The sequence below is a fragment of the Triturus cristatus genome, chromosome 1_1 (genome assembly GCF_964204655.1).
Source record: "Triturus cristatus chromosome 1_1, aTriCri1.1, whole genome shotgun sequence".
NCBI lineage: Eukaryota > Metazoa > Chordata > Amphibia > Caudata > Salamandridae > Triturus > Triturus cristatus.
The window spans coordinates 900,848,952-900,865,778 of record NC_140579.1 but is presented as its reverse complement, the minus strand read 5'-3'; positions in this window follow the sequence as shown (position 1 = coordinate 900,865,778).

Below are 16,827 nucleotides of genomic sequence, written 5' to 3'. Positions count from 1 at the left end.
GCATTCTTTGGCCACATGTCAGTCTCTTGTAAATGGCACCATAGGTACCCAGGGCACTGTGCCCAGGGAAGGTCTCCAAGGACTGCAGCACTCATTGTGCCACCCTCAGAGGCCATGTGTACGTGTGCACACACACACACGCACCCACGCACACACACACACACACGCGCACACGTGCACACACGCACTCAGAGGGCATCTTAGAGATGCCCCCTGAAAAACGACCCAACTCTAGTTCCCTGGCTGAGCGGCACCACCCAACATGTTTCAGGACCACTGGTTCGAGAGTCTGCTGTTCTCTGGGTGGAAGGGGGGGGGGGGGGGGGGGGGTTTGAAACAATGCACATCCTGGGACGAGGTGCCAAGCCTCCTCCCCCAGGATGGGTAGGGTCCACAAATGGGAAGCTTCAACGGCTTGTCACCTTCATGAGCTACCCCAGCAAGTTGCTGCTTCCAGCAACAGGCCCCCCTAGTTCTGACCCCCACTTTGAGCGGGCGAATCGGTGGGAAAACCAAGTGAGGAAGGGAGATATGCCCACCTTTGCCAACCCCACCCCTCAGGTGGGGGAGGCGAGGTGAAGCACAACTCTCAGTCCCTGCCATCTTGCAGATGGGGGGACCGAGCCAATCAGAGGCATATGCCCCCCTCCCACTGGAGGGTGGAATAATAGGGGGTGTACCCACCCCAAGGAAGGGACCCATTGTTCCTGACCTTTACTTGCCGGCAACGCCCCTAAATCTAGCATTTAGGGGCAACTCTGAACCTTGCGTCCTCAGACAAGAACCGACCAGAAGAGAGGAAGGACCAAAGAAGCCGTGCTGAACTAAGAAGTGGAGGACGCCCACTGTCTTTGCCCCAGCCATACTGGCCTGTCCGCACCTCGGAACAGCCCCAGTGAAATCCCTGTGTCTCCTGCAGCCAGCAGCCCACAAGATCCCAAAGGACCTGCCCTGCTGTCCAAAATCAATACTTTGTCTCCCGTGAGCACCAAATTTGCTCAACAGACTCAGATTAGTGAGTCTGCACCACTCTGCACCAGCCGCCCATGGCCCGATTTAGAGTGGCCCAACACCAAGAGGAGGTCTTCCCGGTGATCCAGACCTGAGATCAGGTGATCTTTGAACTGCCTCAAATCCCCAATCAACACCTGCAGCCCCTTTCTGGAGGATCCCCCTGACCGTGGCAGGAGCTCGTGAGAGAACGCGATGCCTAAAGACACCCCTGCACCGGCCTTGGGTGGCCCAACCGACGCTGTCCCAGCATCTCAAGGCATACCAACTTATCTCTCCAACCAGTGGTCACCTCCAGAAGATCTTCCTTCCAGAGCCTGCAGTGTCTGTTGCAACCGGAGAATCCCCATTGAAATCAACAGGGCACTATGAGAAAGGGGGTTGTTGTTGCAGTAAACCCCCCCCACCCTTTTTTGTTGTTGCCAGACTACTGATGCTCTTTGACTTGATGTGCTCTGGGGCCCTGCCAATCAGGACCCCAGGGCCTGTGTTATTTCCCTAAAACAAAACCCAGTTGACAGCTCTGGCCACAGGTAGGTCCCTCGTAAATGGTTCCCCATGTACTGTGACCAGAGAAGGCTCCTAAGGGCTGCAGCACCAATTGTTCCGACCTTAGAGGCCCTGTACCCTGGCACACACACACTGCCTTTGCAAGCTTAGTGTCTGGGTGCAGAACAAAACTAAGAGACGACATGGCACACATCCCTGTATGCCATGCCCACAAACCACTGCCCAGGCAAACATCAGTCACCCCTCTAGCTGGGTGCCCTATGCCAATGGTGAGGGTACAGGTGCATGAGCCCTGTACCCCTACAGTGCCCAGGTCCATTCCTGAGCCCTGTAAGTGCAGTGCTGCCATTAAGAGTATATGGTGCTGGGAGGTTGTCATTACGAACTCCACAGCACCATAATGTCTGCACTGAAGACTGGGAAGTTTGGTATCAAATTTCTCAGCACATTAAACCCACACTGATGCCAGTGTGGGATTTAATGTAAAATGCACAACAGAGGGCATCTTAGAGATGCCCCCTGAAACTCGACCAACTCCCAGTGACCTGACTGAATGGCTGCGCAGGCTGCTACCACCAGACATGTTTCTGGACCCCTGGGTCGAGAGCTTGCTGCTCTCAGGGGCCTGAAACAATGCACATCCTGGGACGAGGTGCCAAGCCTCCTCCCCCAGGATGGGCAGGGTTCACGAAGGAGAAGCTTCAAAGGCATGCTGCCTTTGTGAGCTTCTCCAGACCACTTGCTGTACTCAGCAACTGGTCTCCACTGGTTCTACCCCCCACTTTGGGCGGGAGACCCAGCGGACAAAAACAAAGTGAGGAAGAGAGGTGTGCCCACCTCTGCCAACTCCACCCCTAAGGTGGGGGAGGAGAGGTAAAACACAACCTTGAGTCCCAGCCATCTTGAGGATGGGGGGACCCAGCCAACAAGGGACAGGCTCCTGCCCCCCTCCCACTGGACAGTGGCAGAATAGGAGGTGTACCCACCCTAGGGAAGGGACCCATTGGTCCCTGCCCTTTACCTACCTGTAACGTCCCTAAATTTAGTATTTAGGTGGCACCCTGAACCTTCCTTCCTCAGATCCAGCAACCACAAGAAAAGAAGAAGGACGAGAAGCCGTGCAGAGCTAACAAGGACGACGCCCACTGACTTTTCCCCAGCCCTACCGGCCTGTCTCCCCTCGAACCTGCTCCTGCAAAACCCCGGCGTGTCCAGCGGCCAGCAACCTCAAAAACCCCAGAGGACCTGCTTGCAGTCACTCTCCAAACTGTTTCTCCCGTGAACACCGGATGTGTTTCAACTGCAGCGTCTGGTGCCAGCCAGAAACCGTGAATCCAGCACACATTGCACCCGCCGAGCCCGGCCTGTGTTTGAGTGAACAAACACCACGAGGAGGTCCCCCCGGCGATCCTGACCCAAGATCCGGCGACCCCTGACCTGCCTCAGGCCTCCAGACGATGCCTACAGCCTCAATCCAGGAGACCCCCCCTATCGCGACCAGAGCGGGTAAGAAAATCCAACGTCCAAAGGCACCCCTGCACCCGTCGCTCCACGGCCTTGTGTGCCCAACCCAGTGGTGCCTAAGCATCCCTCTACATCCCAACTTACCCCTCGAAGTGGTGGTCACTCCTGGAAGATCTGCGTCCCCAAGCCTGCAGTGTTTCTTGGTCCCGGAGAATCTCCATCGAAGCCAAGAGGGCACCCGACCTCAAAACTGCACTCTGCACCCGGCTGCCCTAGCGCCGCTGAGGGTGCCCCTTTGGTGCTAACTTGGTCCCCAACGTGCCCTGAGCTTTACCCTAGGAGCTTTGCTCCCACAACCTCGTGGCCTGCTTGCTAGCAGCCACCAACCGGAGCCCCTCTATTCCTCCATAAGATAACATTGGGCCTCAACAATCTGGACCCGGCCGCCCTAGTGCCACTGAGGGTGTAACAAGAGTGCATCACTGACCCTGGGGGACCCCTGAGCCTAACCCCAGAGCCTTAACGCCCACAGTCGATATCCTGTTTTTCCTCCGTAGGATAACATTGACAGTTTTCTTCCCAAAAGTTTCTACGTGTGGAGTTTTGAAATCTAAAAATATTCTTTAAAAACCGCACAAATAACCAAACCGTATTTACTTACATGTTTGCAGGAAATGTCCCATTGCTGAATCTAGGTATCCAGCACTGAGTTACAAAAGTAACGTAAAAAGTAACTTACCTGTAATTCACTGAAAAAGCCTATTCATTTCAATGTACTGTATTTGTGTTGCAACCTCTGCATCCCGTGTAAATCAAACAAAGTACAATTTCTATTGCATATTTAAACTGTTCTATATTCAGCAACTTATTACTGAAAAGTATTTAATGCTTACCTGTGCCAGGCTTGCTTGGTTCTAATAATAAAACAGTATATTTTTTATACAAAAACAATTGGTCCCAGAGCTCAGTCCTTAAGTGTGTAAATGCATTTGCTGACTGAGTGTGTACATCAAATGCTTGACCCTGTCCTCTGATACTGCCTTACTGCTCGACCACTCTACCACAAATAGAGAGTAAGGTTCTATCTAACTTTAACCTCTGCCTACCTCTGGGGTGACCTGGACTCTATACACACTGTACCTCATTTTGGTGTAGTATATATAGAGCCAGTTTCCTACATTGGTGGATCAGCGGTGGGATATACAGCTTGCATTTGTTGAACTACTTGGTTACCACCTGATCACATGACAGAACTCTTAAATTTCCTTTAGAATTCTGATTTTTTTCGAATTGGCATTTTTACCAAACTACTAAAAGGCTTGTTAGGGCCTTGATTAAGTCCTTCAGAATTTTAGAAGGCAAAAAGTCACTGCAGTCAAGGGTATTGGGGTTAACACTTTTTCGTTAGAATGTCTCAAGAACAGAACCCAGCTATTAGTGAAGATAACCATAATGACATACAGGACAAGGTTGGGGAGCTTGACCTCACCCCTTACCTTCACTTGTCTTTCAAGGAAGTAAGGTCCTTATGTAAAATTAAAAATATACCAATGGGCCCTCATTCAACCAAACAATAGTTCCAGGAGCTGTTGGCTGAGTAATTGAAGGGCCCACCCCTCTGAAAACGGCGATGACCAGTCAGCGGGAGAAAGCGGTGGGAAGGATGGAGAAAGGTGTCCACCTCCACCACTTCCTAGGGAAGAAAGAAACCCTTACTTCCAAGAATCAACCTCTGGGGACCTAGAGGCCGCACAGGTGGCTTAGGTTACGGTGAGGACATTGAGGAAGGCTGGCCAAAAGACTGGATCTGCAGTCCAGACTCCTGGCTCTAGAGAAAGAAAGAAAGGAGATGGGTTTAGCACCCATCAATGGTGGCAGCAATCAAAATAATAAGGATAAAGAGCAATCTTATGATCCTAAAATCCCCAAAGGGATTGTCCCTAAATTTGAGGAGGGTGATGACATCACTAAATGGTTCACAGCCTTTGAGAGGGCTTGTGACATGAGAAAGGTGAAGAAACCTCTCTGGGGGGGGGGGGGGCACTCCTGTGGGAACCGTTCTCTGGTAACTGCAGAGACAAGACAGACTCCTGACCCTTTCTGGGCCAAATGCGGGGTCTTATGACCTCATGAAGAGAACTCTGATTGAGGGATTTGGACTCACAACTGAGGAGTACAGAATTAGATTCAGATGGGGCTCACAAAACCCAAACCCAGTCCTGGATTGATTTTGTAGACTACTCAGTAAAGACGCTAGATGGTTGGTTAACTGGACATAATGTGCATGACTTTACTGGACTTTACAATTTGTTTATGAAGTGATGTATTTTAAGTAATTGCACGAATGAAAAGTTACATCAGCATTTGGTAGACCTAGGTCTAATTTCTCCCCAAGAATTGGCAAAATAAGCAGACCACTGGGTCAAGACTAGAGTGACCAAGACGACCACTGGGGATGACCAAAAGAAAGGGGTTACAAAACCTCCCCAGGGAAAAGGTGCTGAGAATCCCCAAGATAAAAAGTCTGAGTCTTCTAAAGGGCCCCAAAAACATGCACAGGGGGGTGGGTCCCAAAATCTTACCTACACTCCAAAACCATAAAGGGAAAAAAACTATGATCCTGCAAAGGCCTGGTGTAACAAATGTAAGACGTTGGGACACTTAACTAGAGACAATGCTTGCCCTAGCAAAAAGGCCCCTAGTCCTACAACTACAGCTACTCCCGGTCTAGTAAGTCTCCAGATGGGATCAACAGTGTACCCAGAGTAAATCAGGTTGCACACTGAAGCAGTTCAAGTTTCAGAGGGTAAGTTGAGTTTGCCACTGTAGCTGTGTGGCCACCCAACTTAAAGAAATACGTACAATACCCTTGGATTAATGGAACTAGATTAGAGGCTCTGAGGGATATAGATGCCAGTGTCACTATGGTGAGAGACACACTGCTTTCCCCTGAGCAATATTTGATTGGGCTTACTTACCCAGTCACCAATGCTGACAGTGTTGCCACTAACCATGCAATGGCTATGGTGACATTAGGCTGGGTGGGGTTACTGGCCTGAAACAGGTAGTGGTCTCTCCAAAGCTACCAGCTGCATGTCTGCTTGTGATGACCTTGAAACCTCAGCCTTGGCTGAGGTTGAACTTAAAACCCATGCAGCAATGCTGGATATCCCTGAATTGGTGTGTGTAAAAACAAGAGCACAGAGCAAAAGGCAGGGTGAAAGTGTTGGAGCCTTAAAGTATGGCCCAACCTTCCAAAAGAAAAGGTAAGAAGACGAGGGAACCAGCTGCTGTTTAGCAAAAAGGATCAGGACCCCTCTCCTCAGGAAGAGGACTTGGACACCCCAGAGGGAACTGAGCCTATGGAGCTTGACCCTTACCAGGTTGAACTCTTGGGCCCAGGGGGACCCTCTAGGAAAGAGCTGTGCCAGGGGCAGCAAGACTGTCCCACTCTTGAAAGCCTGAGGCAGCAAGCTGTTTCAGAAGCAAAGGGAGATGTCAGTGGTACCCACAGAGTTTATTGGGAAGAGGGATTACTGTACACTGAGGCACGAGACCCCAATCCTGGAGCCACCAGGAGAGTGGTAGTGCCACAGAAGTACAGGGAGTTCCTCCGAACTTTAGCTCATGACATCCCCCTAGCTGGGCATCAGGGCCAAACCAAGACTTGGGAAAGGCTAGTGAGCCACTTTTACTGGCCCCAGATGCACCAAAAGATGAAGGAGTTTGTCAGCTCCAGTGTTACCTTTTAAGCCAGTGGCAAGACAGGTGGCCACCCGAATGCCCCCCTGATACTACTGCCTGTGGTGGGAGCTCCCTTTGAAAGGGTAGATGTAGATAGTGGGTCCACTTGAACCTTCCACAGCATCAGGGAAAAAATCTATTCTAGTGGTAGTGGATCATGCCACTAGGTACCCTGAAGCAATTCCACTTAGGACTACTACAGCTCCTGCAGTAGCCAACGCCCTCATTTGTGTCTTCATCAGGGTAGGGTTTCCTAAGGAGGTGGTTTCAGACAGAGATTCTAACTTTGTCTGCTTACCTGAAATCCATGTGGAAAGAGTGTGGAGTGCAGTACAAGTTTACTACACCCTATCACCCATAAACCAATTGCCTTGTTGAGAGATTTAACAAGACATTGAAAGGCATGATTATGGGGCTCCCTGAGAAACTCAAGAGGAGATGGGATGTCCTCTTACCATGCCTGCTTTTCGCACAGAGAAGTGACACAGAAGGGAGTAGGGTTTTCCCCCTTTGAACTTCTGTTTGGCCATCCTGTGAGAGGACCACTCTGTCTTGTAAAAGAGGGTTGGGAGAAGCCTCTCTAAGATCCCAAACAAGATTTTGTGGACTATGTGCTTGGCCTAAGGTCCAGAATGGCTGAGTACATGGAAAAGGCATCTAAGAATCTTGAGGCCAGCCAGGAGCTTCAGAAGCACTGGTATGACCAAAAAGCTGCACTGGTTTAATTTCAACCTGGGCAACAGGTGTGGGTTTTGGAGCCAGTGGCACCAAGGGCACTCCAAGATAGATAGAGTGGCCCTTACCCTATCCTAGAAAAAGAGTGAGGTCACCTACTTAGTTGATCTGGGCACAAGCAGGACACCCAAAAGGGTTATCCATGTGAACCTCCTAAAGCTCTACAATGACAGGGCTGACATCACCATGCTGATGGTGACTGATGAGGAACAGGAAGCAGAGAGCGAATATCTCCCTGACCTCCTCTCATACAGCCTAAAAGATGGGTCAGTAGATGAAGTTGTCTTTTCAGACACCCTCTCTGCCCAACAGCAGACTGACTGCAAGCAAGTCTTGCAACAGTATGATAAGCTCTTTTCCTTGTCCCCTGGTCTGACAGACTGGTGTACCCATGATGTGGACACTGGTGACAGTGCACCTGTCAAAAACATCATCTATCAACAGTCAGACCAAGTCAAGGAAAGCATCAGAGCTGAAGTCAGCAAGATGCTGGAGTTAGGGCTATTGAACCCTCTGAGAGCCCCTGGGCCAGCCCAGTGGTTCTAGTCCCCAAACCTCATCCACAGGGTAGAAAGAGAGAAATTAGGTTCTGTGTGGACTATAGAGGGCTCAACTCTGTCACCAAGACAGATGCTCACCCTATCCCAAGATCAGATGAGTTGATAGACATATTGGGTGCAGCCAAAGTACCTTTGGCTTAACTGCAGGGTACTGGCAGATTGGCATGGCCCCTGGAGCAAAAGAGAAAACAGCATTCTCCACACCTGATGGGCATTATCAGTTCACTGTTTTGCCCTTTGGTTTAAAGAATGTCCCTGTCACCTTCCAGAGGTTGGTGAATCAAGTCCTTGCTGGGTTGAAGTCCTTTACTGCAGCTTATCTTGATGATATTGCTGTATTTAGTTCCACCTGGAGGGATCACCTGATCCACCTCGGCAAGGTTTTAAAGGCCCTGCAAACTGCAGGACTAACTATCAAGGCATCCAAATGCCAGATAAGGCAGGTAACTGTGGTGTACTTGGGCCACCATGTTGGTGGAGGCCAGGTACAGCCCTTACAGCCCAAGATTCAGGCCATCCTGGACTGGGCAGCTCCAACCACCCAGACCCAAGTCAGGGCATTCCTTGGCTTGACTGGGTACGTACTACAGGAGGTTTGTGAAGGGATATGGGTCCATTGTGACTTCCCTCACAGAACACCCCTCCAAGAAAAAGGTTAACTGAACAGTTAGTTGCCAAAAGGCTTTTGACACCCTGAAAGAAGCAATTTGCTCAGCACCAATTCTAAAGGCTCCAGATTATGCCAAGCAGTTCATAGTGCAGACTGATGCCTCTGAGCTAGGGATAGGAGCGGTCCTATCCCAGACCAGTGATGAAGGCCAAGACCAACCTGTTGCTTTTATAAGCAGGAGGCTACTCCCCAGAGAGCAGCGTTGGAGTGCCATTGAGAGGGAGGCCTTTGCTGTGGTTTGGTCCCTGAAGAAGTTGAGGCCATACTTGTTTGGTACTCACTTCCTGGTTCAAACTGACCACAGACCTCTCAGATGGCTAATGCATATGAAAGGGGAAAATCCAAAACTACTAAGGTGGTCCATCTCCCTACAGGGAATGGAATTTGAAGTGGAACACAGACCTGCGGCTGCCCAATGGGACAATGAAGACTCTCTAGGGAAAGGTTAGTCTCATCCTCTTTCGGTTGGGGGGGGGGGGGTTGTGTGAGAAAGTGCCCTCTTTCTTGCATGGTATGCCTCCACTTTTTGCTGAATTGCTGATGTTATTTGACTGAGTGTGCCCTGGGCTCCTGCTAATCAGGTACCTAGGCCCTATGTTTCTTCCCTAAAATTGCATTGAAGCCTAAACTGTAGGAAAGTGGCTCTGTATATACTGTTCCCAAATAGGTACAGGGTGTACAGAGTCCACAGTCCCCAGAGGTTTGGCAGAGGCTAAAGTTAGATATAACCTTACTCTCTAAAGTGGTAGCTTGGTCGAGCAGTAAGGCAGTATCAGAGGACAGTGTGAAGCATTTGTTGTACACACTCAGTCAGCAAATGGTCTCACACACTCGAGAACTGAACTCTAGGCCAATGATTTGTACATAAAAATATATGGTTGTTTTATTTTAGAACCAACAATAGGTATCAAAATATACTTTCTCAGAATGAGATGCTTTAGTTAAATACTTTGCAAAAGGCAATTGACTTGCCCTAGGACAGTTCTTAGAAACAAGTGAGTAAATACATTTTAGTTACTGTTAGGATTTTTAAGCAATATTTTGCTATTTTAAAAGTTGACAGAAACTTTTTCTACTGAAATCACCAATGTTATCCTATGGAAGGAAATTCACTTAGCAGGTAAGTGGGGTTATTGTTACTTTTTCTTGCTCAGTGTAGATTAAGGGGCGTTACAGGTAGGTAAAGGGCAGGGCCCAATGGGTCCCTTCCCTGGGGTGGGAGGGGGGCAGAAGCCCGTCCCTGGTTTGCTAGGTCCTCCCATCCTCAAGATGGGAGGGACTCAGAGTTGTACTTCACCTCGCCTCCCCGACCGGAGAGGTGGAGTTGTTAGAGGTGGGCACACCTCTCTCCCTCACTTGTTTTTCCCGCCGGTTCTCCCACCTATAGTGTGGTGTAGAACCAGTGGAGACCAGTTGCTGAAAGCAGCAAATGGTCTGGAGAGGCTCACAAAGGCAGCATGCCTTTGAAGCTTCCCCTTCGTGAACCCTGCCCATCCTGGGGGAGGAGGCTTGGCACCTCGTCCCAGGATGTGCATTGTTTCAGGCCCCCCCTTCCCCCCAGAGAGCAGCAGGCTCTCGACCCAGGGGTCCAGAAACATGTCTGTTGGTGGCAGCCTAAGTAGCAAATCAGTCAGGTCACAAGAAGTTGGTCGAGTTTCAGGGGGCATCTCTAAGATGCCCTCTGTTGTGCATTTTACATGAAATCCCACACTGGCATCAGTTTGTTACCAACCTTACAAGTTTTCAGTGGAGCCATTATGGTGTTGTGTAGTTCGTAATGACAAACTCCCAGGGGACCAGTTGCTGAAAGCAGCAAGAGGCCTAGGGAAGCTCACAAAGGCGGCAAGCTTTTGAAGCTTCCCCTTTGTGAACCCTGCCCATCCTGGGGGAGGAGGCTTTGTACCTCGTCCCAGGATGTGCATTGTTTCAGGCCCCAGAGAGCAACAGGTTCTCGAACCAGGGGCCCAGAAACCTGTCTGGTGGTGGCAGCTGAAAGTAGCCACTCAGCCTGCACACTGGTGCTGGGTTCGTTTTCAGGGGTCATCTCTAAGATGCCCTCTGTCTGCATTTTTCATTAAATCCCACACTGGCATCAGTGTGGGTTTAATGTGCTGAGAAGTTTGATATCAAACTTCTAAGTTTTCAGTGTAGCCATTATGGTGCTGTGGAGTTTGTAATGACAAACTCCCAGCACCATATACTCCTAATGGCAGCACTGCACTTACAATGTCTAAGAATGGACTTAGGCACTGTAGGGGTACAGGGCTCATGCACCTGTACCCTCACCACTGGTATAGTGCACCCAGCTAGAGGGGTGACTGATCTATGCCAGGGCAGTGTGTTGTAGGCATGGCACACGGAGATGTAGCTGCTTTGCAGATATCATCTAAGGGGATGTTCCCTAAAAATGCCAGGGAAGCCCCTATCTTACGTGTAGAGTGGGCTTTAGGGGGAACAGATAGCGTTCATTTTGCTTTGTGGTAGCAAATCTGGATGCATTTAACAATCCACCTAGCTACCCCAGATTTGGAGATGTTGTTGCCTTTGTGTGGTGGTGAGAAAGACACGAATAGTTGTTTGGTCTTGCGAAAAGGTTGTGTTCTCTCGATGTACTAGAGTAAATCTCTTTTGACGTCTAGGGTGTGTAGAGCTCTTTCTGCAATGGTTTGTGGCTGCGAGAAGAATACGGGCAGTTCCGTTCCACAGATTGATTGAGGTGAAAGGGAGAAATGACTTTAGGAAGGAATTTTGGATTAGTGCGGAGAACAACCGTATTATGATGCATTTGCAGAAAAGGTTCTTGAATGGTGAGTGCTTGTATCTCACTGACCCTTCTGAGGGAAGTAATGGCTACAAGGAAAGCCGTTTTCCATGTTAAAAATTGAAGCTCACATTTATGTAGAGGTTCAAATGGAGGCCCCATTAGTCTTGTGAGAACGATGTTTATGTTCCACACTGGTGAGGGTGGCACTCTGGGGGGAATTATTCTCTAAAGGCCTTCCATGGCAGGTACTCTGAAGAGTAATAGATGCTGTCTATTTTGTAGATACGCTGCTATGGCAGCAAGGTGCAGTCTAATCGACGTGTAGGCTAAGTTGCATCTTTGTAGGTGTAGTAAGTAGCATATGATGTGTTGGATAGACACATCTAAGGGATTGATATTATTGTTGTGACAATAAATCACGAAATGTTTCCACTTGGCTGCGTAGCAAGCTCTAGTGGTAGGTCGTCTAGCTTCTTTAATGACGTTCATACAGTCAGGGGGAAGATTAAGGTAACCAAATTCTAGGATTTCAGGAGCCAGATCGCAAGGTTGAGCTGAGCTGGGTCCGGGTGTCTGATCTCTCCATGGTTCTGGGTTAAGAGGCGTGGAGAGAGGTGTAACTTTTGGTGCGGAACTACGGAAAGTTCCAGCAATGTGGTGTACCACGGTTATCTGGCCCAAGTCTGAGCAACTAAGATGAGAGTTAGGGAATGTTGCTGTAGTTTGCGCACCACTAATGGAATGAGTGGGAGAGGCGGAAAAGCGTACGTAAATCTGCCTGACCAGTTCATCCATATCGCTTTGCCTTTGGACAATGGGTGTGGATATCTGGCGGCGAAGCTTGGGCGTTTGGCGTTTTCGTGGGTGGCGAAGAGGTCTATCTGTGGTTGCCCCCACATTTGAAAGAATGGTTGAAGAACTTTTGGATGAAGTTCCCACTCGTGGATTTGTTGTGTTTGATGGCTCAACAGATCTGCAAGGGTGTTTTTGACTCCTGGGACATGTTGGGCTAGGAGAAAAACGTTTGAGGTATGGCCCACCTCCATATGGTCTCTGCTAGCTGAGAGAGCTGCAGAGAGTGTGTGCCGCCCTGTTTTTGGATGTAGTACATTGCTGTCATGTTGTTTGAAAGGCTTTTAGGGCTAGAAATATGGTCAGTAACTCCAGATGGTTGATGTGGAGTAACTTTTGTTGAGGTGTCCACCTGCCCTTCATGGAGTGATGTAGTAGGTGAGATCCCCAGCCGGAGAACGATGCGTCCGCCGTTAGAACTATTTGAGAAACCGGCTCTAGGAACGGTCGCCCTTTGGAAAGGTTTTTGGTGGTCCACCACTGCAGAAAGCGATGGGCATGACCGTCTACCAACACCAGATCTGATAATTGACCCTGACCCTGGTTCCATTGGCGTGTTAAGCACTCTTGGAGAGGACGCATCTGGAGTCTTGCATGAGGTACTGTGAATATGCAAGAGACGATCATCCCTATAAGTTGCATAAACACTCGGGCTGGAAGAGAGTGTTGTGGTTGAAATTTGGCGCGAAGAGCTTGTATGCTTGCTATCCTGGTGGGACTGGGGTAGGCTAACACTCTTGAGGTGTCTATGGTGGCACCGAGGTATTTTTGTATGTGGGACGGATGCAGATGGGACTTGGCGTAGTTTACTGTGAAGCCCAGATCGTGAAGTAGTTGGATAGTGGCGTGAGTGTGTTGTACACACTGGTTGTATGAGCTGGCTTTTATGAGCCAGTCGTCTAGATATGGGAAGACGAGGATGTGTTGTCTTCGCAGGCGTGCTGCCACTCCCGCTAGGCACTTGGTAGACACTCGTGGCTCTGTGGTGACTCCGAAGGGGAGTACTTTGAATTGGTAGTGGTGACCGTCCACTACAAATCTGAGAAACTTCCTGTGAGCGTTGTGAATGGGAATGTGGAAATAGGCGTCCTTAAGGTCTATGGTGGTCAGGAAGTCGTCCTGAGAGAGCAGAGGAAGCACCTGCTGGAGTGTGACCATGTGAAAGGGGTCTGAGTGTATGTATTGGTTTAGGGGTCTGAGGTCCAGAATGGGTCTTAGAGAGCCGTCCTTTATTGGTATGAGAAAATATAGGGAGTAAATTCCCTTGTTTTGTTGGTGGGTAGGAACTGGTTCTATTGCATTTTTTTGTAGGAGGGAGACCACCTCCTGTTTTAAAAGTGACAAATGTTCCTGTGACATTGGGCGCTGTTTGGGTGGAATGGTTGAGGGGGTAGATGTTAGTTCTAGACAGTAGCCTGATTGAATTATCTGTTGCACCCATCTGTCTGAGGTGATGGTAGCCCAGACAGGAAGGAAATTGTGGAGTCTGCCCCCGACTGGAGTGAAATAGTCTGGGGGGAGTGGAGGGAAGTCACTGGGTGGGGGTAGAGGCAGAGCGGGAGGTTTTAGTTTTGCCTCTGCCTTTGTTGTTGTTACCCCTGTAACTGCCTCTTTGGTAACCCCAAATGAAGGTGGATTGGGTAGGGGCCTTGTAGGAAGTGGAGGCGCTGTCGGAGGAGTAGCCTCTGGTGGTGCTTCTAAAGGAGGAATGGCGAAAGGAGCGCCTGTGAGCTTGCGACTGCAAGGCTTCCATAGATTTTGCCGTGTCTGTGTCCTTTTTCATTTTTTCGAGGGCTACATCGACGTTAGGGCCAAACAGGAGTTTCTCATCAAAGGGGTGGTTGAGGATGAAACTCTGAACCTCAGGTTTGGACCCTGAAATGCGTAGCCAGGCATGCCTAGGCAGAAGGACAATAGTATTTATTGCCCTGGAGGCGGTGTCAGCTGCATCGAGGGCACAACGGATGGAGGTATTAGTGATAGTTTTACCCTCCTGAATTACTTCATTGGCCCTATGTTTGTATTTGTCAGATAGGTGTTGCATTATTGACTCCAGCTCATCATAATGTGCCCTGTCATATCTGGCTAGGAGCGCTTGGGTGTTAGCAATGCGCCATATGTTGGCCGCTTGGGACGCTGTCCGCTTGCCAGAGGCATCCAGGAGTTTAGACTCCTTATCTGGCAGTGGAGCCTCACCTGATGCCTGGGAATTGGCCCGTTTCCTCGCATTGGAGACCACCAGGGAGTCTAGTGGTGCTGGGCCTTTAATGTAGGTTGGATCTGTTTGGGGCAGCCTTATATTTTTTCTCAATACGAGGGTTAATGACCCTGGCCCTAACAGGGTCTTTAAAGACCTCTGGTGCGTGCTTAATAACCCCCTTAAGCATGGGCAGAATTGAGGTGGACCTCTGTGCAGTGTCAAATGTATTTAAGAGGAAATCCTCCTCTACGGAGTCTGTGTGGAGATCAACCCCGTGGTAGTGGGCAGCCTAATGGAGTAGCTGGTTAAAGCCCATGGTGTCCTCTGGGGGGGAGGGTATAGAAGGGTAAAGATCATCCTGCGGGACGTTAGGGACGTCTGGGATGTTGTAGTCATTCCATGGGTCTGGGGAGCCTGTAGGAGTAGGGCCCCCTGTTGGTTGGTGGTCCGCCCCGTCCGCTGTGTCGTAGATAATGTCATCATCATCATCCTCATCTGGAGAAGGTGTGGGAGAATGATGGGGTGGGGGAGGAGAAGGAGGAGGGGGTGGAGGAGGAGGCGGAGGAGGAGGAGGTGAAGGAATCCTCAAAGGGGAGGTGGCAAAGTCTCTCCTTTTTGGTGGTGGAGCTGGTGCAGGCTTGTCCAGTGATCTTTTTCTGGTGCTAAGCGTCAAATGCCCAGTCTTTGGATCCTTTATGAGGGTTTTCTGGTAAGGATCGAGTCGAAACAGTTTCTCTGTAAGGGGCAGATCCTTTGGTGCCGATGGTGTCGGAGCCGTGGGTTTTTTAGGCGTCTATTCGGCACTGGTTCTTGGTTTGGAACCGTGGGGTTTAGAAATGGCTTTTGACTTCCTCGGTTCCAAGGTGGGTTTTGGCTTCGAAGTTTGGGAGTCAAGGCTTTTCGGCTTCTTGCTCGGCTCCAAGGATGTTATCGGTGCCGAGAAGCCGGTGCAGTCTTCGGCGCCGAGTGCTTCGTTGTCAAGCTCGGCGCGGACGAGGAAAGGGGCGTTTTATTTTTCGGTGCCGGTTTCGAGGAGATTTTTTTGGCACCGAGGGTAGGCTGGCTCGAGCCCAAACTGCCTGAAGGCTTGATAGGCTTCTTAACCGGGCCCGGAAGCAAGGTATGGGAAGCAGTCTTTTGGTGCATACCTAGGCCCGAAGGCGAAGGCGCGACCGAAGCCTTTTTCTATGGCGGGAGGGGGGTTTAGGGTCGGGGTCGACGTCTGTACTCACGCCCCTCTGTGCCGGAGTGATGTCCTCGACGTCAGAGTCGTCAGCTTCAGAGGTGCTGACGAGGCCCTCTTCGGTGTGTTGTTGTTCCGGAACATCGACGCCTTCTTCGAAGATGTCGTCGGGGATCGAAGTCGACGAGTGAGCCATTGTTCTCCTTGCTCGTCGGTCCCGGATCGTCTTCGTCGATCGGAAGGAGGCGCAAGTTGGACAGTCCCTTGCCTCGTGTTCTGGAGAGAGGCAGAGGTTGCACACCTCATGGAGATCGGTGTGGGGAAACTTCGACCCACATCGAGGACACTTTTTAAATGGCGTCCTTTCCATCAGCCAGGACCGGAGCCCAAGTAGGCCCGAAGGCCTTCGTCGACGACCGGAATCGAAGACTTCGATTGTTGAGAGTCGCGTTGAGTGTGGAGAACACGATCGAGACAATACCGTCGAAGGGGGAGGGTTGCGCGCCGAACAGGAAAACTGGAACAGTTCCGATCTGGAGCGCGAAGAACACATCCGAATCCGATGGTGGAAAAAGAGGATGGAGCCAAAGCCCACGCGCAATATGATCCAAAGGAGGAGTCACATACTTCGTGACTTCCAAAGACTTTTCAAAAGAAAAACAACTGCAACATCCGGGCCCAACACCAGATGGCGATCTATGCACAGTGTGTAATCTGCAGCTCATATGCCTCGAACAAGAATTTACTCTTCCTTTACAAATGACTGGATGGGGAAAACCAAATCGACATTTGGTGTAAAATTTTCCTTTAGACTTATATTTTCTTCTGCAATACTTTCCACAAGGTTACTTTGGAAACGTAAAACTTGCTGTCTCAAGCTTCTATCTCCTCCTTCTCTAGGAATCTCACATGTCACATACTGTTCGATGAAAGACAATACTGTTTCAACAGAATCATTTTCAAATTTAGGTGCATCCTTGATCCATACTAGCATATGTATATGAGGTGCACCTCTTGCTTGATACTCCTTTCTCCAAAAGAAATCGGTAACTTCTCCAAGAGGTGGATTCTTTTTATTACAGATAAAGGACATCATACCTTGAAACTTATGATTAAAATATCTGCACACATTTA